Here is a 23,723-nt window from a genome sequence, read left to right on the forward strand (position 1 = left end):
TTAAGGTGCTGCCCTTGAGGAAGGGGATTTTATTTTATAATGAGAATGTTTACACTATTATGGAGTTCAGTCTATTTGGGAGGGAAGGTTAAACTTCTTTCCATTAAAGTCAGTCTTATAATGAAAGGCTCTCTGAAGGGAAAAAAAAAAGAATGGAGCCTAATATAGTAGATGTAATGGTCTATTAAATGATTCACATGCTCTACACACAAAATGAGTCAAATTCATCTTGCCTCTTATGGCTGTTTTATGATAAAACTGTTTACAAAAACTAAATTATTGTCAAGATAATTACATATAACACATACTGTATTACTGTAAGTATTGTCTTACTCAATGACCTAGGGAAAATGTTTAGGTACAGTGAAAGGGCATTACAGCTTAAATGTTTTGTTGAGCAGGCATATGGACAGGAGGCTTCTATTCAAACGTAAAAAAAAATTATTTTAGATTGAAAATACATGGAACAATATGCAGCATTGCTCTTTTTCAGTTAAAACTTTGCATACATTCTTTATGATGTCATTTCTGCATTCCTCTAGCAGATGTTTGTTTATATACCAATTTACTAAAATGCTGCTGTATTAAGTCATGTTATTGAGAATGTAACCTCTACCACTAACTTATATATCCCCAAATCTCAGTACAACTAATGTTTCCTTAAACTTCTCTCATTTAAGTTATTGTTTAAAAGCAACGCTCTTTTAAACATCAAAGCACCAAATTACGCAATTAAAAATACAATGAATTATAAATTTAAAGGCATGCAGCTCTTGATTCTAGATACCAGGCAACATTTTTAACAAGGTACTTTAAAAAAATATTTGTAAATGTTGAGAGCTGTGTATATTTTTTTTGCTAAAGTTGTTATTTATGAATATAGAGAATGACAAAAATTGAAGGAATAAAAAGGCTTTTCCCTTTTCACCCCAAATTGTATAGTGATTTCATTTAATTATCATGCAATGTCATAGATACACTCAGGTATTGATTGACAGCTTTGTGTGCTACGTGGAGAATCCTAGGACTAAACAGAATCTAAAATCATAGAAGTAACGTTTAGCTGTGTTTTGTCTTTCAGAACGTAACTGCTAAGCTCAGATCAGTTTTGGCAAGAAAAAACTTGTATTCTTCAGTACGTATTCAACATAGCCAGTTGCAGTCCAGATTTCACTGAAACCACCAAAAGCCTTTCTACTATCACAGATGGGAAAACTCAGTGATATGGAATTTATCCCGCACTGAAGCCAGAATTAGATTGTGATAAGATATGATTGGGAAATCTGCCTGACATGTAAATAAATGATTTCAATAGAACTAACATAATTAACACAAAGAGAAGAATGAGAATGTTTAAGCAGTATATCTAGCCAAAGTGGTGGACTACTATAAGCTTCTATAAATGAAATGCAGTGACTGATTATTTAGGCACACTTCTTTATGCAATTCAAGGTTATTATAAATTGAAACTAAGACTCCAGTTAAAAAGCATTATTTAAAGATATTATAGTACAATATTTAGAGACAAAAAATATATTTCCATCTTGACAATTTTCAATGGTTAAAAACTCTTTCCTTTATCAGAAGTTTGAAAGCTTTGAAAATACAGCTAACACTGTCTTTAAGTGAGGGCAATTCTTCCCATCCTTATATTAAACTACTAATATTACACTATCACACAGTTAACTGAGTTTAGTTATCTGGCAACATCAGGTACACAACGCAGGCCAGTGGCATTTTTCTTACTATAATGATAAGATGATTTTGTCACACACTTGATTAGTCATATGTGATGCTATCATATTAACGGCATGTCCCCTGGTAAACTAATACCATGTTGCCAAGTAAACAACAACAATAAAATCACAAGAAACATCCATGCAGTAGCAAAGTGGAATTAAGAAATAAAATACACCCTTCCACCCCGACTCCTATAAGTAAGCAAAGAAAAAATTCAGGGAATCTATTGAAAATCACAACAAAAATATTTTAAATTGTAACATCACTAGTTGTAATTGCATTAAACTATTTCGAGTTTTAGCCTTTCTATTCATTTCAGAATACGTTTTAGTTTTCTAGTATTATTTCCCATATTTTGATTGTGGAACTTCTGCAAAAAAATAAAATAAAAAAAATGTTGCACTCCATGTCTAAATATTGTAGCAGATTTGGTGGCACCTTCTGATGAATTTGTGCCTTTGGCTATAGTTTTATTACTTTACATCATCTTGAGAAGTACTATTCCCATAGAGCCCAAATTCAGGGTAAAAAAAAAAATCCCCACTAGTACCTGACCCCAGGCAGATTGGGTAAATTTCAGGGACTTCTTGGCCATACATACCTGTGGGAATCCCCAGCATTAAGTGGTAATCCCCAAGGATGGTATCTCTTTGGCCATACCAAGAAGCCTAGTGGAAATCCCCAGTGACTCAGGAGCCTCAACCTGTGGGCATGATTACAAAACCAAAGGGATTTCCCCAGAGCAGAGATATACCCTGAACTGTCCTAATTTTCTATATGAAATCTTTTATATGCTAAAGGTTCTATTTATATCATATGCTATGGAGAAGTTAACAATTGCAGATGACCACCTTCTTTGATCTACTCTAAATGTTACAATAAGCAAATCAACCAAAAATGAAAGCAGTGCCACATAAAAATAAAACTCTCATTTCTTCTGTCCTGTTTAATAGTGAATTCAAAGTACACATTCTAATGTTAATCAGGAGTACCTTCTATGACTAAGAGGAGAGGGTTTTAGTTTGGATATATAAAAGAAAGAGCCACGTTTCTCATGGAGCCAAATAGAAGGAACTCTCAGATATTTGGGCATAATTGCTCTCTTGTACTTGTGGCTTTGTTGATTCATTTTAAGATGGGAACAAGTCATTTCAGATATACCTGAAGATCTTTTGAAGATTAAAAGTGGAATGAAAGATTATCTCTGAGAAATAACTGTGTTTTCAGTGTCTTGATTCATTAAATAATGTCTATGATTTTGAAACATCTCTACAGTTTTTGGGTAGAAAAAAGACATGATAGTGATTTATTTTATTTATTATTTCAGTTTATATGGCTTTCTATATTCATTGTTTTGGGTAGACTTGATTCCTTGTGTGGGACCAGTTTGTTTTTAATGCAGGATCTTTATATTATGCTACTAAAATTAAACATCTTGATGACTTGAATGGTAATATTCACCTTTTATTGTCTACCACATTATATCAATCTATTTATCGATCATCTGTTATTACTCTGAAATATTGTATGTTGGAATCCCCTTGACGGACAAGGAGAAAGGTGCTGCCTAGAGAACAATCAGATAAAAGGGGGGGGGGACAAAGAAACTTTAGAAGGATCTGCTCTAGCATATCAGACTGATAAAAATGACAGTATGAGACTTGTATTATCACACTTGTAAGATTCTACTAATGTAACGTGACAATAAAGCAGAATTAGCTCACCTGGTTGTGTTTCCCTTCTGATTTACCTAGGTTTGCTGACACATTTAGATTTAAGAAACCCATAAAGTTCAAACTATTCTAATCAGAACAGCTTTTTTCCCAATTTCTACAGATAAAATTAAACTTAGATTAGGGTTGATCATGTCTGTATTGACATAATACTATTTTCTATTTATGCAACAAGGAAGGATTACATCTCAGAAATCTCCACTACAGAACTTGGATCTGTTCCACAATAGTTGTATTTCCTTCAAAGCTTGCATGAATACTGTTGTTCTTTATTGTCATATGAAAAAAAAAACCATTGTTCTGCATAATATTTCTAAATTTTAATATGTTTTGCTAACTGCATTCTCTTTTAAAGAGTTGCTATTTTTACATGTTTTATTATTTAAAAAGCAAATATAAAAAAAAAAAATGTACTGATGTACAAGCAAAAAAGGGGAAAAATAACTAAGTTTCCCCTAAGTTTCTTTACTAAGAAACTACTTTGTTACAAATTATACTCTTCCTATTTACTATGTCTTAACTGATAGCTATAGTTAATTCATTTATAAGCTTTAGGAATAGCTTCTGATTTCTATTTATGACCTTTTATTTAAGCTTTCTTTGTTGTTTGTGATATATGAGAGAGCCATTCTTGTTTAAATTTAAATTTTGTGGTATTTTAAGACCATTGTTAGTTAAAAACTGAAAGTAATGATATTGTATATTTTAAACCAATTTTTTCTATCTGGTATCCTTCTGATGTGATGGAACTTCAGCTTCAAATTCTTCAACTAAGAATTTCCAGTCAGACCCTATGTTGACATAGGTAACTCACATGGACTTTTTATGTGGTAGGAAGAGACAAATAACTATGGATACTGCAAGTAACTGTACTGACTTAATTATTTTTATCTGGCTAATTAATTTTCTTGCAGGTGAGATGAATTTCTTTATGTTTCACAATATGTTCTAGCAATTGCGTATGCTCCAACAACAAGAAAATTAGCCTTAAACAGGAAGCAAATAATATGGTGAAAACCAGAAGAGATACAGCTAGTTATCACCAATATAACACAATACCTTCCAGTGACTTAACAAGTGTTCTTCTCCAATCAGTATCTACCAGGTACTCTCAACATATCTGAGACACCTTGTGGAGAAAATATCAAGAGTACTAGAAGTTCTAAGGCCGTGATGGCGAACCTATGGCACGTGTGCCGGAGGTGGAACGCAGAGCCCTCTCTGTGAGCACGCGTGCCATCGCCAGCCGCTCTTCTGGTTTCCAGTGTATGCACCTGGTCTTCGGTTTCCAGGGCTCTGATGTGCACAAAGAGCAGCTGGCTGGTGCTCATGCGCATGCCAGAAACCAGAAGACCAGGTGTGCATGTGCACACTGGCCAGATGGTCTTTGGGTTTCTGGGGCGCACACACATTCCAGTTTGGGCACTTGGTGCTGAAAAGGTTCGCCATCACTGTTCTAAGATATCAAAATAAAGTCCTTCCTGATAGTTATCAGATGTAAGCCAAAATTACAAAATTATTTTTCCAATACTTGTAGACAAACATGCTTTATTATATGAGCAAGGATTCAATACCTGGCCATGAGGAAAACTTAACTAGTAAGGCTGCTGGAAACCTTAATCTAACTAGAACATCTTTCCCAATAACACCAAATATGAATGTGGATTAGGCATACACAATTACGGGACAGTTACTCAACACATGCTCAGATGCACTTTAATCATAACATTCCTTTCTCTAGAGTTGAATTATGAAACAAGGAAAAACATACGATGCTGGCTTTGTTGAAGGCTGAGTTATTAGTACGGATGTTATATCTACACAGCCTAATAAATAGAGTATTATGTTATTGTTCTCATAATATTTTCTCAATGTTTAAGATATTTTACAGGAGCGCAAAGGGTTTTAGAATATGAAGGGGAAAGGAGAATAACCTTTAAAAAACTGCATTCGGGAAAACTTGTCACTGCTTTTTTTAAAAAAGCAATATGTTCACCTCTTTCCTCTGAAGTTTCACGTTCTGCTAGAAATAAATTAAAAAGAAAGAAAGAACTAACAGATTTCTGAACATACCAGCTCTCATTAAAGAGGTAGCATAATTAATACATCACAACATGTTTCTACCTTTTCATATGAAATTTTGTATAAAATAAACTGAAAATGAAAGTGCTTGTAACAGGCCCACTGAATCTTTCTTCTTCTATTAGCGTATCAGTCTGCCATCATATCTAGATGAATAGCAAAGATATCTGCTTAAAAGAACACCACGCTTTCTTTTGTCAGAAATTCATTACTTTTTATTAGGGTCATTGCTTGAAAACTTCAAAAACACCATATGGACCTAATTGTGGTTTATTTTGGCAAAAAGGAAGACACTGTAGAACAATTGAGGCATTACATTCTACAATTCCATTACTTTCATCCCTCTCCGTTTTATTACTGTGTCATTAAAGGCAACTTGAGTGAGCAAAGAATTATAGTGTCATGTGTACAGGCTAGTAGATTAATAACAAAACACACTCAAGTTTAAAGGTATCTAACAGCTGTTTTCATTATTTTGTGTAAATACGCTTGAAGCACTGCTATCTGATTAGTGGATGGAGTGCTCTTCTCTGTCACATGCCATGGGCACTGCTATGTGCAAGTAATCAAAGTGCTCGGAAAATGAGTTTACATTGTTCACTGCTGAAATACACAAATGTCAGAAAGTGACTGTGCATCAAAGCTTAGGCAAATCATCTGCTGCAAACAAACAGATTCCAATGCCCATTTCAGCTTTAAACATTGCACTGCAGCACAATGACTGAACAGGACTTATTGCAAGCCAAAACGAAGTGATGCTTGAAGAATAATAAGTTGCTGGGGTAGGTATGGATAAATGACTGTGTAGCTGGACTACTTTCGGCAGGCGGAAGTAGTATTATTTTGAGCAGGTCTCACTGGGCATCCCTGGGTGAGAAGACAAGGAGGATGGAACCAATTTCTACCTCATAATCTTTGTTTTCTGGGTGTTGTCTAATAAGGAGATGGCTGCCAGTTTCTTCCACATTCTCACCGAAGTAGCTGACAACCAGTAAGAGTATAGAGGACTGGTTTCCTAAAAAGAGAGGCAAATAACTTTCTTCTTGGGCTCAAAACACAGCCAAATAAATCAATAGGAATAATTTACATCCCATTAATTAATAGCATAAAAGACATCAGAGATATAAGGCATCTGAGCAAGAGCAAGCTTTGATGAAAAGCTCCTTTAGTACAAGAGTTATTCAAGAGAAGGATGGTTTGTTCTATCAGGGCATGATTTATTTTCCACCATTGTCAACTGAAATAATTGGAATTATCCTACATTTCATGTAACTGGGTGGGCCATGAGAACAACAAATATGGCCTGGATAAAATCACTCCATAGCATCTTCCTAAATTTGGCCCCCAAACAGAGCTGTATGTTCCTAATATACACTCATTTTTCCACACTAATGAAAAATAATCCTTAGAATAATCCTTAAAATAAACAATCCTAATTTTTTTAGACTGTGGCTGAAACACAAATACATTAATAACTTGTTGAAATTTAGCACAATTTTTAAAAAGAGCACAGAAGATATAAGCTGTAAAATGCAAATATGAAAATATAATTAAAACATCAAGGAAGATATTTTAGTATGAACCAAGGATCATAATAATAAAAACCTAAAATCAGAGGGAATCAGTGCTTGATTTACTTCAAACTATAATGGAACAACTAACAAATCTTTCTCAGTAACTAAATGGAAAAATGACATCTATAACATTCCCATCACCATTACAAATCTAGGAATCTCACAGAAGCTTAGGGACTTGCCCTTTTTAGGCATATTGGAGACAGGTCTTACAAAGATGACGATACACACAAAAAAAGGAATGATGAAGATAAATATACAGAAAAATGTCATCGTGCAACAAACATGAAAAAGGGGCCCACTATTTTTTTTAAAGTAGTAAAGAACAAGGCTAGTTCAGGAACTTGAAAGGTGAGCAGTTTGCTGAAAATTAAAGAGGCAATTAGGTCTCCTGTCTCAGAAAAAAGGCCAGAAAGTCTATGTACTGTGCTTTTGTCAACTAATATAAGACATGTCATATATATTTAGTGTTCTCTGTAAAACTGTAGCACAAAAGGCTGTACAAGGATTGTGGATCAGCAAGAAGCCTGCTACTTAATCTGTACAACTTCCTCAACAAAATTGTTAAAATGTTGAGAGCAAAGTTCTCTAGGTGATACCTTCCATCAGATGTCTAAATGTCCATGCTGCTTAGAAAAAACATAGGCCATACGGACATCATCACCTAATATATTTGTGGGAATGTTATTAGCTGGGAAATGCTATTCTAGAACATTAGTATAAAGCTTTTCCTACATGAGTGAAAGAGGGATATTTACTGTACTGTTGGAGGGTCTACTTTAGAAGGCCAAAGACATAAATCACCTTTTAGGAATTCACAGAGGGTTAACAGTCAGTTTCTTGGCCTTAGACATGAAAGCCAGTTGAGTGACTTTGGAGCAGTTCACACTCGCTCAGCCCAACCCACTTCACAGGGTTGTTGTTGTTGTGGAGAAAACAGGAGGAGGCATTGAGTTGTTAATAAAAATATAAAAGGGGAGAGTAAAGAATAAAATTCACACAAAAATTGCAAGAACAGAATTTTATGGAACCGTAAAAACTAAAGCTATCCTGTGACAAATTTATCTGGATTGGAATTCATGACATTTCATGAAATGGACTCTTTCATAAAACTACCTAAAGTCCTGACCTTAAGTCCTGAAAGTATAAACATTTATATAAATAACTGATGAGACTTACAGTCATCACAATCTTACTATATAAGTGTGTGTGTTGCGTATACACACACACACACCCTTCCTTCCTTCCTCCCTCCCTCCCTCCCTTCCCTCCTTCCTTCCTTCCTTTCTTTTTTTTCACTTTCCAATACTACATCATTTCTAATCAGAATTCAACAATATTTGCTTAACTGATTAAATGATTGACTGTTTAAGTCAGTGTCAACACTTAGCATCCACATGGACAGATTTTCTCCATGGCAATTTGGTTATAACATGGTCCTTCAGGTTTTCCAATAGTATACCCTTTGCCATTGTAACTGATGGTGATACCACTTTTTTGACTAAACCAGTATTTGATTGGATAGCCATTATTCCTACAAAACTTAGCAGATGTAGAGATTTATTTGCAAACCAATTGTAGTAGCACCATCCTACTTATATTGGGCAGCTGCATCCAGAATTTTAGAAAAGTCTGTCAATAAAAGTACAGATTTTGGAGACTTTTCACTTCTGCTCTTGAAGTATTGAGCAACAGGAAAGATTGGAAGTAATTTTTGTAAATTGTCATTGGTTTGAAGTAAAGTTTAATAGGTATAGTGGGTGTTTACAACAGCAGATAGCTTGCTCAACAGTCTTCTTGTTAAGCTAACTTGTTGTTTTGTTGTTATATTTTCAATGTAAATATTCATTTTCATTGTTACTAATTGAAAAACTACAGTTTAGGACAAAGGAAGAAAAATAGCTAATACACAAACATTGCTTGTTTTCACCTCAAAAAGAGCAAGATTTCCCCACACACAAACATACCCACACACCCACACACAAGAGTTTAATTTCCATCTGGGAACCAAAATAAGGTTAATATTTTCAAAAGCTCTCATTCTTATCACCTATGTCCACGTTTCAGAAAAGTACATTTCACTATGCTTACAGTAACTCAACTTTCTTTTGCAAAATTCAGTTGTCAGCAATGAGGAAAAAATGCCACCCACAGAGATTTTAAAGTTTAAATGGTTGCCAGATAACTATCCATGCTGATATCTCAGAAAGGGCAAAGCAAATGGTGAATTAGAGATAAGTAGTAATTAAGGTAGAAACAGTAAAGCAACAAAAATTATATTTTTATCTGTGACCATGATATGGATAGCATCCCTAACCCCAAAATGCTGTTATTATTTTTTTTTTTTACAGAAGTTCAAAAATGACTTCTGAGATTGGACAAAAAAGCTCATGGTGAGTTACATTAAACATTAAAAAAGCAAACATACACAAATCCTCAAACTGCAGCAGAATTAAATTAAAATTCTGAACCATGTCCCTCAGCCAATGGATCCAAAAGCTTAAAGTGGAAGACTAAAAATGAAATGTCTTCTCATAGCACTGCATAGAACTATTATTAAATAAGAAAAATGTTCATTTCATTGATCAGATTTACTAACTAGAACAACTGTCCCTGAAGATGTAAAGATATCAAGATCAGATTCGGGAGGGGCTGGACTCTGACTGGGCAGTGTCGGTGGGGGAGGTGGCGACGGGTCTGGTGATTTGGGACAAGTTTGATCCTGTTACTCCTGAGGAAGTGGACAGGATCATGGGGAAGCTGAGAACCACCACGTGTGTGCTGGACCCGTGTCCCTCCTGGCTCGTTTATTCGGCCCGGGAGGTCACATGTGACTGGATCCAGGCAATGATAACTGCCTCCTTGGGTGAGAGGAATTTCCCAGCCGCCTTGAAGGAGGCGGTGGTGAGACCCCTCCTCAAGAAGCCTAGCCTGGATCCAGCTATCTTGAATAACTTCTGTCCTGTCTCCAACCTTCGCTTTATTGCGAAGGTTGGAGACAGGACGGAAGTTATTCAAGATAGCTGGATTTATTGCTTTATTGCTCCCGTTGGCCCTGGATGAAGCAATATATCTAGACCCATACCAGTCAGGTTTCAGGCCCAGATACAGCACAGAGACGTCATTGGTCACGCTGGTGGATGATCTCTGGAGGGCTCGAGACAAGGGTTATTCCTCTGTCCTGGTCCTATTAGATCTCTCAACGGCTTTTGACCATCGACCATGGTATCCTGCTGCGGCGCCTTGAGGGGTTGGGAGTGGGAGGCACTGTTTTACTATGGTTCTCCTCCTACCTCTCTGGGCGTTTGCAAGCGGTGTTTGCGGGGGGACAGAGGTCGGCCCTGAGGCCCCTCACATGTGGGGTCCCTCAGGGATCGGTCCTCTCTCCCCTTTTTTTCAACATCTATATGAAGCCACTGGGGGAGATCATCCGTGGTTTCGGGGTGGGGTATCATCAGTATGCTGATGATACCCAACTTTTTATATCCACCCCGAATCAGCCCAGTGATGCCCTCGATGTGATGTCCCGGTGCCTGGAAGCGGTGCGGCTCTGGATGGGGAGGAACAGGTTTCAGCTCAACCCTGCCAACACAGAGTGGTTGTGGATACCGGCATCGCGGTCCCAGGAGAATATTCTATTGGCTATAGGGGGTGAGGTGCTGCCCCCTGTAGAAACGGCGCGCAATCTAGGACTCATGCTTGACTTTGGACGACCATGTTACGACTGTGACTAGGGGGGCATTTGCTCAGATTCGTCTGGTGCGTCAGTTGAGCCCCTACCTGGACCGTGATGACCTACGCACAGTCACTCATGCGCTCGTCACCTCCCGGATCGACTACTGCAATGCTCTCTACATGGGGCTGCCCTTGAAGAACACTTGGAGACTTCAGCTGGTGCAGAATGCAGCCACGTGGGTAGTGATGGGAGTGTCCCGACACTCTCATGTTACACCCCTCCTGGGGGACCTGCATTGGCTACCGGTTGCCCTCCGGGTGAGATTCAAGGTGCTGGTAATTACCTATAAAGCCCTACATGGCTTAGGCCCGGGCTACCTGGTGGACCATTTGCGGCCAGCGACAGCTCCCCATCGCCCAGTGCGCTCTCACAGGGAGGGCCTCCTTGGGGTCCCGTCGGGCAGACAGTGTCGGCTGGCGACTCCCAGGGAGCGGTCCTTCTCTGTGGGTGCACCTACTCTGTGGAATCAGCTCCCCCTGGAGCTCCGGATGGCCCCTGACCTTCGCTCTTTCTGCCATGACCTCAAAACATGGTTATTTGGCCTGGCCGGATTGGACTGAAAGGGTTTTTAAAGGGAATTATATTGGTTTTTAGATTTGAATACTGAATTTTGTGTGTTTTTATTGTTGTGAGCCGCCCTGAGTCCTTTGGGAGAGAGGGCGGCATATAAGTTTAATAAAATAAATAAATAAATATATATATATATATTCCCAGAATTTTCAGCAACAGTCAGGCAGATTGGAAATTCTGGAAGTCAAAATGGAAACATCTGGATCAGGCCAGCTTGCTGAAGGCTACCGGTGACTGATGGACTACAGCAGGGGTGTCAAACTCACAGTCTGCGGGTCAGATGCGTCATGTGCTGGCCCCGCCCCTGCCTGGTTTAGCGAAGGGGGGAAAAGTCCAGATATGTCACATGACGCTGCCATGATGATGCGAGTTTGACACCCCTGGACTACAGGTAGTCCTTGACTTACAACAGTTCATTTAGTGACTGTCCAATGTTATAACAACACTGAAAAAAGTGACTTATGACCCTTTTTCACACTTCTGGACATTGCTGCTTCCCCACAGTCACATGATCAAAATTCAGACGCTTGGCAACTGGTTCATATTTATGCAGTGTCCTGAGTGTCAGGGCATTTATTAATCCCATGTTTGGCTCTGGGACTAATTACCTTGGTTTAGAGGTCGATGGATCAAAACCATCCTCTGCTACCAGATGTCAGGGCATTTATTAATCCCATGTTTGGCTCTGGGACTAATTACCCTGGTTTAGAGGAGATGAATCGAGGCTTATTCCAAGTTGCAATAATCTGAAAAGAAACGCGAGAAAGGTTTCTAATAAAACTCATTTATTTGTTATAAAGAAAATAAAACACCTCACTAACTAAGAAAAGTTAATTGTTACATTTTGGCAAGCGAGGTCTCCTGCCGGTCCAAGCCGGACCTTGCTGGCAGGAGAACAAAGGAAAGAGTGTGAAGGAATGTGGGTGGATGGACATGCGTAGTAGCTTTTGATAACAATTCTTGGCAAGGTACGGAAAGTCAGATAGTCCAGAAATAATGAGCTCAGCTGGTAAATAAAATAACGCAGTGACACTGAGGTCATGTGATCACACTTTCTGACAAGCACAGGGAAGCCAGATTCACTTAACAACCGTGTTATTAACTAATCAATTGCAGTGATTCACTTAACAACTGTCTCAGTCAGCAACAGAAATGTTGGGCTCAATTGTGGTCATAAATCAAGGACCAATTGTATTTCAAAATTTCCCTCTCTCTCTTTCTCTCTCTCTCTCTCTCTCCCTCCCTCCCTCCCTCCCTCCCTCTACTTATGTTAGATGGCAAGTCCTATCTATGGCTTCAATGCCAAGTAATCTCATGGAGAGAGGACAGGTAATTGTGAGAAAAGAAAGAAAAAAACAACTACTCCTATCACACTGGCTAATAGCCTCCCTACTCAAACTGACTATGGATGCCTCTGGGGAAGGGAAGGTGAAGGGAAAGGTAAATGGGAATTAAAAGGATAGCATCCCTAGTGGGAAAGGGTATATGACAAGCATCTACACAATATTGGGCAATTGAACCATGACCTTGAGGGCTCTGTATGATTTTCTTGATGTACCATACCTCTTTTTCCAAAATCTAGTAGAATGATCTTTCTCTCCCATCTATAAAGGAATTTCACTTTGACGTTGGGGAGGATACCAGAGAGCCTTTAATGAGAGGAGCAATCCATGAAAGAGAGACTTGGAGACGGGGTTACAGAGTCCAGAGATGGAAGGAAGCATGAAAAAGAAATTAAAAACAACCCTGCCTTGATTGCGTTTAGTATAAAATGGGACCGAAAAACTTGGGACAGATTTTTTAAATATAGCCTACAATAATGAAACAGAATTCCTGATATTTCTTGAGGTATCTGCTTCTTAACCTAGGCTCTCCTGAAGGGCTAACACCCTTTCCACGCCATCATCTTTAAATTCATCTGGCATGTATTGAAGGGATTCTTGCCAAGAAAGAGCTCCTCAGGCATCCAACGTAAACCAATAACAAAGGGAACTTTTTAATGTAGCATATAAATTCCACGTTGTTGAAGTAGTTATCAAACCATCACGACTTTTCTTTTTGTTCCAAACTGAGGGTAATGTGAAAATCAAGGATTAACCACTTTAAAGTGAGATAACAGTGGTTGTGGGCTTTCTGCCATAAGTTTCGCCCTTGGTGGCATCTCACATCTGAGACTTCGAAAATAGGAGCTCTAATACCGAGAAAGGTAAAAAGTTAGTACAGCCCATAGTGAAAAATAAGTCTGCATCATCTGTCATTGCAGCTTCCTGCCAACAGGGTCATTCCCCATTAAATTACCACTTGTCAATGTTTAAAATACTGATTGATAAATGACCGTGCCAAAACTGATATCACAACAGCTTTTCTTTTCAAATATTCTTGGTTACCACATTCTGCTACTTCAAGAAGCAGACAGAGGAAGGATGGTGTAGTCCTCCACCCCCTCAACTACTTCACTGAACCTCAATTTAAATCAGATACATAAGTAACAGGTACTGCATAATGATTGGTCCTGGTATATATTATATTCTAGTCCTCCTGCCAAAATAAGCCTACTGGCAAATTAACAATAAGGGCAGATCCAAGTTTCCCATTTCACCAAATGCTAGTAATCTGTTTTATCAATATAAACTGCATTTTAATGAAAAAAAAGATCTTTTCTTCAGTACACTTAACTTTTTAATGCCTCAGAGGACAATAATTCGTTCATGCTGTAGAACAAGAATGTTTTACAAGACCTTAACTCTCAAGAGAATTTTTTCTGTAAATACAAAATGTAACTTTTATGGGAATCCACTATATGCAACATGACAAGAACACAACTAATAAAATTAAATAGGCTGCATGCAGAATCCAACTGTGCTAAATAGTACAGAACTAGAGAACGGCTCTAGTTAGACCTCATCTGAATGACTAAAGTTGGTTAAAGAAAAGAGATCAAAGCTATTATTTTGGCCGAACTGGTAAAAAAGAAAAAAAAGGCTTCTTTCTCTAAGATCTTTTAGTCTCAGTAGGTGGCAACAACTGGCTGACCTTCTTTTGGGCTAAGCAGCCTGATAGGTTCGTAGATGAGAGACCTCCAGGGCATATCTGTAGGGACATTTACAACAAGCCAAAATTTTGTCAAAACAATAGAACTTTGTGCTGAAAGCTCCGTCTCTTACATACTTATACACAATGTCACAAGACACTTGCAAAAGGACCTACGTTTGTGTTATACACACATTTTGACTGCATCCCAGAAGCAGACAATGACAATCCTTTCCTTACTGTTGCAAGGAAAGTATATGAGCAGGGACATCTCCAAGAAGTCCCTGGCAGTCATGCATGACATGAAGGAGACCGGACTTCCTTTAAAGGAACAACAATGAATCAGAGTACTATAGGTAGTCCTCAGTTTTGTGACCACAACTGAGACCGGCAACCTGGGCCATCAAATAAAGTGGCTGCTGAATGAAGCCATGATTGTGTTTATGATCTTTGCTTTGATTTAAAGACCTGCAATGGTCCTAAATGTGAGGATTGGTTGTAAAGTTACTTTTTCATCATGGTTGTAACGGCAAATGGTTGCTAAATGAGGCAGCTGCTAAACAAGGATCATCTGTATAAACAGTTGAGAGGAACTTGAACTTGCAATGGTGCAGCCTCAGTGTCTGCTTCAAAAAGCAGTGTGAGGTACATGGAAGACACAACAGAGGAGACAGGAGCTTGCATGGTCTTCAGAACTGTACTGTCAGGCAAATTCATTTTATGATTTTCATGATAGGGGATGTCCTTATTTTAATGACATCATTGATGTCTCTACATTTTCTCTTGTATAAAGATGTTCAGTTTGTCAACGGCATCATATGCCAACACGCTTGGATTTTCCCACATATGCTACATCATGTGCAGATCACAGGTTGATCTGCTGCTTCAATTAAGACAGTTGCTCTCCAAACACTTTCGCTACTCAGAAGTAGGATGTTCTTACATCAAATTCATATAAAACTGAAGTTTCTATATCTGTTTTATTATCACTTCAACAGGGGAAAAAAACTATTTGTAGCATTTTGCAGTATCAAAAAGATTTTTTTTTTGTCCTTTCAGTATTTTAGAATCTAAAGCATACATTACATACAAAACTAACAAGTTATACAGATGAAAGGAGTTTTCATTATCTTTACCCCTAGTCCTCCCATCTGTTCCTTTTTATCTGTTATTTGTGCTGTCATGGTTTTAAATGATCACGGACATAAGATTTAAGTGTTAAGGAACTGATAGGAGAAGGAAGGGTTTTGTTTCCTCTTTTGACAGATGTCCATGTAAAACAGAGCTACTTTCTCTAAGGGGATGGCATGGCAATAGCTGAGGAGGCAAATTGCCACAGATGTCAGCTAACCACTGGATAAAATCTTGAGCAGGCCCTGAGTTCTAAATAATGGCAAATGCTGATGAAAAATATTGTCTCTGTGTGGTGATTTGACTGGGATATAACAATTTGTGCAACTGGTTTATAGACCATCCATTGAACAACTTCAATCCCCGTAAAACCCAGCAACAGGCCACAGACACAGATCTGACAATTTGCATGAATCATGCATTTGGATTAAAGACATGTTTCACAGACTAAAATCCCTCTACATGCGAGTCACTGGCATTACAGGGTTAGAACACGAAACTGAATAATGTTATGGGTATCTAGAAGTAATAACAATAAGCCACTCTTGAGATACTTTAAATATAAATGTCCAAGCTGACATCAACTTTGAACCTACCCTAGCCAATAGAGGTTAATCAGTGATGGCAAACCTTTTGGGCTTGGCACGGCAAAAATTTGGAAAATGCCTAACTTGACTCTGCTCACATGTCCCACCCTCCCCAAATAAAAGAGAAACAATTCTCTACCTCCCTCCACATATCTAGGCCACCTTGACTGGTGGCACTGGCAGCAGCACTGAGGCTGAGCCCTAGAAGCCTGGCTCTGAGCTTTTTTTTTTTTTTTTTTTAATTTGATTTATATGCCGACCTTCTCCGGAGACTCAGGGCGGCTTACAATGCGTTAAACAATAGCCTTCATACTTTTGTATATTTATACAAAGTCAGCTTATTGCCCCCACAAACTGGCTTCTCATTTTACCTACCTTAGAAAGGATGGAAGGCCGAGTCAACCTTGACTGAGTCAGCCTAGCATTAACATTGGGACTAAAAAATGGCATTTTGAGCAGTTCCTGAAGGCGTACAATCCTTAGGGAACAGTGTGATTATTCCTATGTCCCAGCACTCCCCAGGATCTGCCACACCACTTGCTTTCATGTGGGGCTCAATTTCTGTAGACAGGCCCCTGCGGCCTGTCCTAGGCTGTTCCAGGTTACACGAGGCATTCATTCTTGAACCAACTTTGGAGAATCTTCTTCTTCAGCCTCTGCTACCTCCAAAAACCGCATGAAAGCACATGCCATTTGTATGTGATTTTTCAGAGGCTCTGGAGGTCACATAAGAGCAAATGCCATTCTTTTATGGCCTCAGCAGCATTTGAAAATCACGTGAGACCGAGGTATGCTTTTGACAATACTTGTTAAATGTTGATAGTGCCATCCAAAATTTTGTAACTTGTCACCCTTGATCATCCTTGGGCTAAATGCAACAAAAATTCAGGATTGTCTAGAGTAGCTTGTTAAAATTACAAAACTAAATGGCAAAACAAGATTTATTTTCATAATGGGCAACCCTAGCCTTAATTTTACGAAATGCCAAACAGACAGCTGAATGGTGAGGGTGAAATGTAGGGTGGAAAAAATGCCAAAGACTTATGAAGTCTGCTAGTATCTTACAAGTTTAAAACCAAAACATATATGACAATATATATCTCCACTGCCAATTTAAAGTGTTACCCACCTGTCCTTGACTCTTCAGAAAACTGAATCAGCAAAAATGTACTGATAATCCATATTTTCCATTTGCTTCTACAGTAATAATTTCTTAATGACTCTAATGGGGAGTAGAATTTCCATCCTTAAGCAAAGCAATCAGTAGATGAAACATCACGTGATTGTACTGATTAGCAATGGCGGTTCCAGTAGTGCTTGTGGTCATTAGGCAAAAACCACGCCAAACTTAGATGGGGAACTCACACTTCTTTTGCCAGCTCCGTCTCACTGCCTCTTGCTGGCGGGGGGGTCCAGCATGCTCCCTTTGACAGATGGGGCTCCACTGCCCTGCTGCACTCATCTCCACTTCAGCTCTCCTACCCACATATCTGCCTCCCTCCCATCTCTTCCCTTTTGGCTGCCCTGCTCTCCACCCCTCTGCCACCTCCAGCTGCCCCTTTGCAGTCTTCTTCCTTCTGCTGCTGAAAAGTGCACAGCCCAGGCAGCTACTGACCTTTCACAAGGCCTCTGTGAGGTGTCACAAGCGCATCACAAAGGCCTCATGAAGCATTATGGAGGCCTTGCAGAGGCTTCACAAGACATTGTGATCATGAGGTATTGCAAAAGGCCAGCAGCTGCCTTGGCTGGGTGTGCCTCATCATCAGCAGATGGTAGAAGACAGTGATGGTCAGCTCAGGGTGGCAGTGGTAGGTGACAGTAGAGTGCAGGGTAGCCAAAAATGGAAGAGGGGGGGGAAGATAGGTGGACAGAGTTGAAGTACACATTGCAACTATAAATGTGGGTTGCCAGGTTGTTTTTTTCCCCAAGCATGATCCTCACGGATTTATCTTTAGCGAGATTGATTAAGATGACAGGAGTAGTACGACAAAATTTCTAACAAGTGAATTATTTCCCAACAGCCCTTTGGGAACTGAGCAGCACATAAATTGCAGAAACAAAGTTTAGAGCCACTATCTCTTAGGGCAGTGATGGCTAACCTTTTTGTCATCGTGTGCCAGGAGCGGAGGGGGGGCGAACGCGCATGTGCCCATACTCATAATTATATGCGCCCTGCCCCCGCACATGCGCACGCAATCCCCCCACGCTCCCCCACGTTCCTGGCACACAATGGCATGGTAGGCCTGTTTTTTGCTGTCCCCAGCCTCCAGAACCTTTCTAGGAGTCTGGGGAGGGCGAAAACGATCTTTCCCAACCCCCCCAGAGGCCCTCCAGAGGCCAGAAATGGCCCGTTTGCCAACTTTCGGTGGGCCCAGAAGGCCTGAAAAACAGTTGGCCAGCGTGCACATGCGCGCCGGAGCTGAGCTCGCGTGCCCACCGATATGGCTACACGTGGTACCTGTGGCACACGTGTCATAGGTTCGCCATCACGGTCTTAGGGTATGATAGGGTGGAGATGTCTTGAATCTTCTTCTCACGAGCTTATGATGCACCAGCAAGGGGATGGTATTCTGCACTTATTATGAGAAATCTGTAGTTGGTTGTTTACACAATGGCTGCTTGAATCTTTGTCTTTCCAAGAACCTACTCTTCCCTGGAGCATATTTTCAATGAGAAAGTTTATTTATTTCTTTTTTTGACTTTTCCTGTTTTAGTTATATATTGCAATGTTAACATAGCTATTTAGGGTGTGCTTGCGTCTTCATGATTGCTGTTCTGATTATTTGTATTAGGACTTTTTAATGTTTTAGTTATTTTTATTTTATCAGTTGATTAGAGAAGTAAGATTAACCGGAAACTGAGGAACAATTATGTGCAGTTGTTGTTTACAGTCAAACACACACCAAAAAGCAAAGATTACTTGACACAGCTATTTACTCTGAAAGAAGATACTGTTCTTTATATCTAGAAATTGGAGTATCTCTCCTTTAACTCTGTCACAATTAACCTAGTATTGTTTTCTTGTAAGATGCATTTGCTATTTTTGGTTAAGAAACACTATAAATAAATTCATTTTCTTCTTTTTTTAACCTAAATTGCTACCTACTTGCTCTTGTGATATGTCCCAGTTCTAGGTCAAATATCCTGCATTAATATATCTTTATTTTATATCAGAATCACAACATTAATTTAAATTTAAGCTTACTTTTACAAATCTTACTTGCAAGCCTAAAAATAATGCCTTGTTGTTTTCAATATAACTCTGCTAGATATAGAAATACAAATCATATTAAAGGAAGTAACAACGAGTAAAAAGGAGGTCAAAGTAAGGAGAGAGAGAAAAAATCACCTTGGTTATTTTGTTCTCCAGCCCGCCCTCGACATCGCTGCAAACTTATGCATTTTTAAAAGACTGCAGGCATTCAAATGACTGTCACTCATGCAAATAATCACTTACTTACACTGTATGAGTTTGGTTTGGATAAAGCAAATTACCATTTGAAAATAACTTGAAAAACACTCTGGGCAAAAAGCTTGCTTTATGAATCTAAGTTTGGCCCTGATATTTCTTAACCTTTTTCTCTCCATTTCCATTCAGCTTGCTTTTGCTAGACTAACACAGACTAAATTAATAAACTGCATTCAATTGCCATAGGTGCATTCAACATTTATTTCGCAGAAGATCTTATTAGAAAAATAAATAGCGGCAACTGTAACTAAAAACTGAAACTAAAATGCATAACTTTATGCATGGATTGCTCTGTTAGTGTTTATTACAAGCAGCAAATAGTTTGTGTGTTTTTTTTATATCTATATTAACAATATATAAATCAGAAGGTATGCCACAATTAATTTTCAAATTTAATGAATAAAAGCTTGTGTAAAATATATGTTTAAGAAATTGAATTTGTTTTTTGAAACACAATATTCCGAATATTGTACAATGCCTTTTTTTTTAAAAAAAAATACCACGCTGGCATGTATTCAACCAGGCCAATCTCTATGTATTTTCTTTTTATATATTCTGCATATATAAATGACAACAATTCTCTAGTGGAGCTGCTAAAAGCCCATATCTTTTTGTATAGTCGTCAAAATTATATAAGAATATGTAGCAAATTAACTCACAATACTTCCCACAGTTATTCCCAAACTAGTAACTGGTACATTAAAATATAACTAATACTAAGTCAGATTATTGGACCAACAAACCAAACATTTGTTTATGCATTCTTCCATTAAAATGGACGTCCTATTATTCAAATAAATTGTCTGGACAGTTTACTGTAAGAGTAGAAAGTATACATAAAAGAAACAGCACATAAAAAGGTTTTAAAAACAGCAAATATATAAAAGCAGTATGAAAATTATACACCATCCAGAATATTGCAAATGATTAATATTTTAAAGCCAATAATAATAATAATAATAATAATAATAATAATAATAATAATAATAATAATAAAATATTGCTGCAAGTATCAGAGAAGACATGAAAGTAATTGGCAGGGGAAGATGTTGGCATATTGATAAAAGATGGGTTTTTCCTTCTCCAGGGATCCCTACTGTTTCACAGGATGGGGTGCATGGAAAAATATGACCTCAAAATACAGATAGATGTGTGTGGGAGGCGTAAAGTAATCCTAAGGGTCGTACAGTTCTCCCTTCCACTAGCATTCCACAAAGGAACTGTTCAGTGTCACTAGATAATGTATTAATTAAATCATTTCACATTGCTAAGACTGTGTCTTGTATCTCCTGATTCTGGAAAAGTCTTTCTCCTGATCTTCTGTTGGAGGTGATTTTTCAATCCTTTTTATACTTTGGGTCTGAAAAGTCGGTCTGGTAGGCCTCCAATTCTCACCTTGTCTTCTCCCAATTGTACACAAAGACAGAAAAGATTCACTGGAATACTGGTACTTTTAAAAACTATTTTCTAGAAGACTACCAGATTCTGTAACATCTTGATTCCCTATGCCATCCGTCTGGTAAACTCGCAAGATTTGTTTTTATTTCGGCTGGCAACGTGCCAGGCAAGGCCTCTGGACACCAGAACGGAGTGTCAGGTCCGCCCCTCAGAAGCTCCATTTCGGCCAACAATGTGGAGGGCGAATGTTGCTGAGCCTCTGCAGTTGTTCATAAGGGCGAACAACTGCTGTGGTGCTGCAAGATTTATAGTTTCGGGACTTGTTCATAAATGCTAAGCGGAGCTTATTGCGTAACTTTGAACTTTCACTAAGGGAACACTCATAACGTGGGGATTACCTGTATTGTTTCTCTGTGTCATATATGTGGCAGTGGTGGGTTCCTCCCGGTTCTTCCCGGTTCCGCCGAGCCGGTAGTGGTGACAATATAACGTCACTGAACCGGTTCTGCCCCCCTGCCCCCCCACTTCCTGCGTTATTCTTACCTTTTATTTGGCCCCACCCCCAATCTATTGCTGCCTCCTGAGTCCCAGCTGATGGCTAGAGGGAAAAAAAAACTGTTTAAACTCTTGCCACGGGGCTTCAAAGGGCCACCCTACAGCTGATCAGTGTTAAAAGAAAACAAATGAGTACCTGCAAAAATACATGAGTAGATCAGTGCCTGCAAAAATGCATAAGTAGATCAGTGTCTGCAAAAATAAATGGGTAGATCAGTGCCTGCAAAAAGATCGGTACAGCTCTGCAAGCAGTTAAAAGCCTGGTAGACCAGTACCTCTGCTAAATCCTAAATAATTGTCACATGACCATCAAGCCAGGCCCACAAAATAAGCCACACCCACAGAACTGGTGGTAAAAATTTTTAGAACCTACCCCTGATATGTGGGTATATGCATACTTATATATGTATGTATGTATGTAGTCATGTTTATGTAATGTTTATTGGAGGTAGTGACCCTTTGAGAGCTGTATGCAACAAAATTTCATTTTAATGTATGCCAATTAGTGTACATTCAAAGTGACAATAAAGTTATTCTAAGTCTAAGTCTAATAAAACAGGATATTAGGCAGCAGAGAACAATCTTTAGCTATTGGAGATCTGAGGAAGCAACAATCTAACCAAATCTATTCGGACATGCGTCCTATGGCCAGCACTCATTTATTCATATTCATTAATTTTCTCTCTCTCCCTTTCCCTCTCCCTCTCCCTCTCTCTCTCTCTTTCTCTCACTTACTCACACACACACACAAACAACACTGGCAAAGTAGGAATCCATCCATTTAGACATACCAATGATAATACTGTCTTCTAGAAATCAATGTTATGCAAAGGACCCAAAGATCTCAAGAATTAATAAGCAAAAAATAAAAAATAAAAATGAACATATGCAATGATTAGAAAGAAATATGACCAAACTTAATTTACATAGACACCATTCACTGTAACTTTCAATACTTTTTGATTTCTGTAACCTATCTTTGCTTCCATAAACTGCTCACCTCTCTCTTTTTGAGAATCCTACCAACTGTATTCAATCGTCTAGTTCATTTCCTTCTTCTTCCTTAATTCATTCTTCTTTCATATATTCCTTCTATATTTATTCTCTCTATACAGTATATGACCAATCTACCTCATTACATTTTTATAGTCAACCAATGGATCAACTTTCATTGCCACCCATTTATTCCTGGCCTTATTTCCTCCTTCCCTGCACATTTCTTAAGTAATCCTTTCTAAATCCATTCTGTTCCCTTTATAGTTCTCCTTTTATATTCCACTTTCAGGTCCATATAACTAAGTGAACAAAAGCAGTTTTTATAAGCAACCAGTTTTGCTTGTTTTGATATTCATTCTCACAACAGACCATCTAATACCCATTACTTTTCTACCAGCATTTGGATTGTTTAAAATTTCTCCATCCATTTTCGCGGGTGTTTGTATGTAGGTCTTTGGTTATTCGGGTTTTCTCCCGTGTAAAATTGGAAGTGTCTTGGCGACGTTTCGACGGTCTCATTCGTCATCTTCAGGCTGGTGTTTTCGGCTTCGTGCTTCTAGACACTTCCAATTTTACACAGGAGAAAACCCGAATAACCAAAGACCTCTCTCTCTATATATATATAGATCCTATTTAACATCCAATATTCAAATTCCCAGCTAACAACATGACATCATTTGTGCTCAAAAATACATATACATTCATGTGTCTAATCAACATATCTCAATATCACCATAAGCTTTCCTTAAACATTTGGCTATACATACATTAAACAATGAAGGGTCATTATATAACCTTCTTTTAGTCTCTCATCAATGTAAACATTCAGTAAGCATTCCATTTATATCCATGCATGCTTTACTTTCTCCATTTATCATTCATACAGTATTCAGCAAACAACATTCTTCACACAAACTTTCCATAAATTAAGCCTATTCACTTACCATATGCTTTCTCTAAATCAACAAATATATAAAAACATGTCTTTTATATATTTTTTTTTCACAGAGAACTTGTAATTTTTCTTCAGCGGTCTTTCTATTTTTGCTCTAATTTATTTCCTTTTCCTCCATCTCTATGATTGCTTGCTTACAATTTGCCCTGGCTTAATACTTTCTGTAG

The 23,723-nt window shown here is 38.4% G+C and overlaps 1 protein-coding gene across 15 annotated transcripts in view; it reads right to left on the bottom strand.

Moving 5' to 3' along the window:
• QTMAN (queuosine-tRNA mannosyltransferase) overlaps positions 1 to 23,723 on the bottom strand; it is a 256,090-nt gene that overhangs the window by 101,869 nt on the left and 130,498 nt on the right. The gene's annotated exons all lie outside the window — the stretch shown is intronic.

Source organism: Pantherophis guttatus, chromosome 1 (assembly GCF_059756535.1).
Source record: "Pantherophis guttatus breed Tessera chromosome 1, ASM5975653v1, whole genome shotgun sequence".
Taxonomy (NCBI): domain Eukaryota; kingdom Metazoa; phylum Chordata; class Lepidosauria; order Squamata; family Colubridae; genus Pantherophis; species Pantherophis guttatus.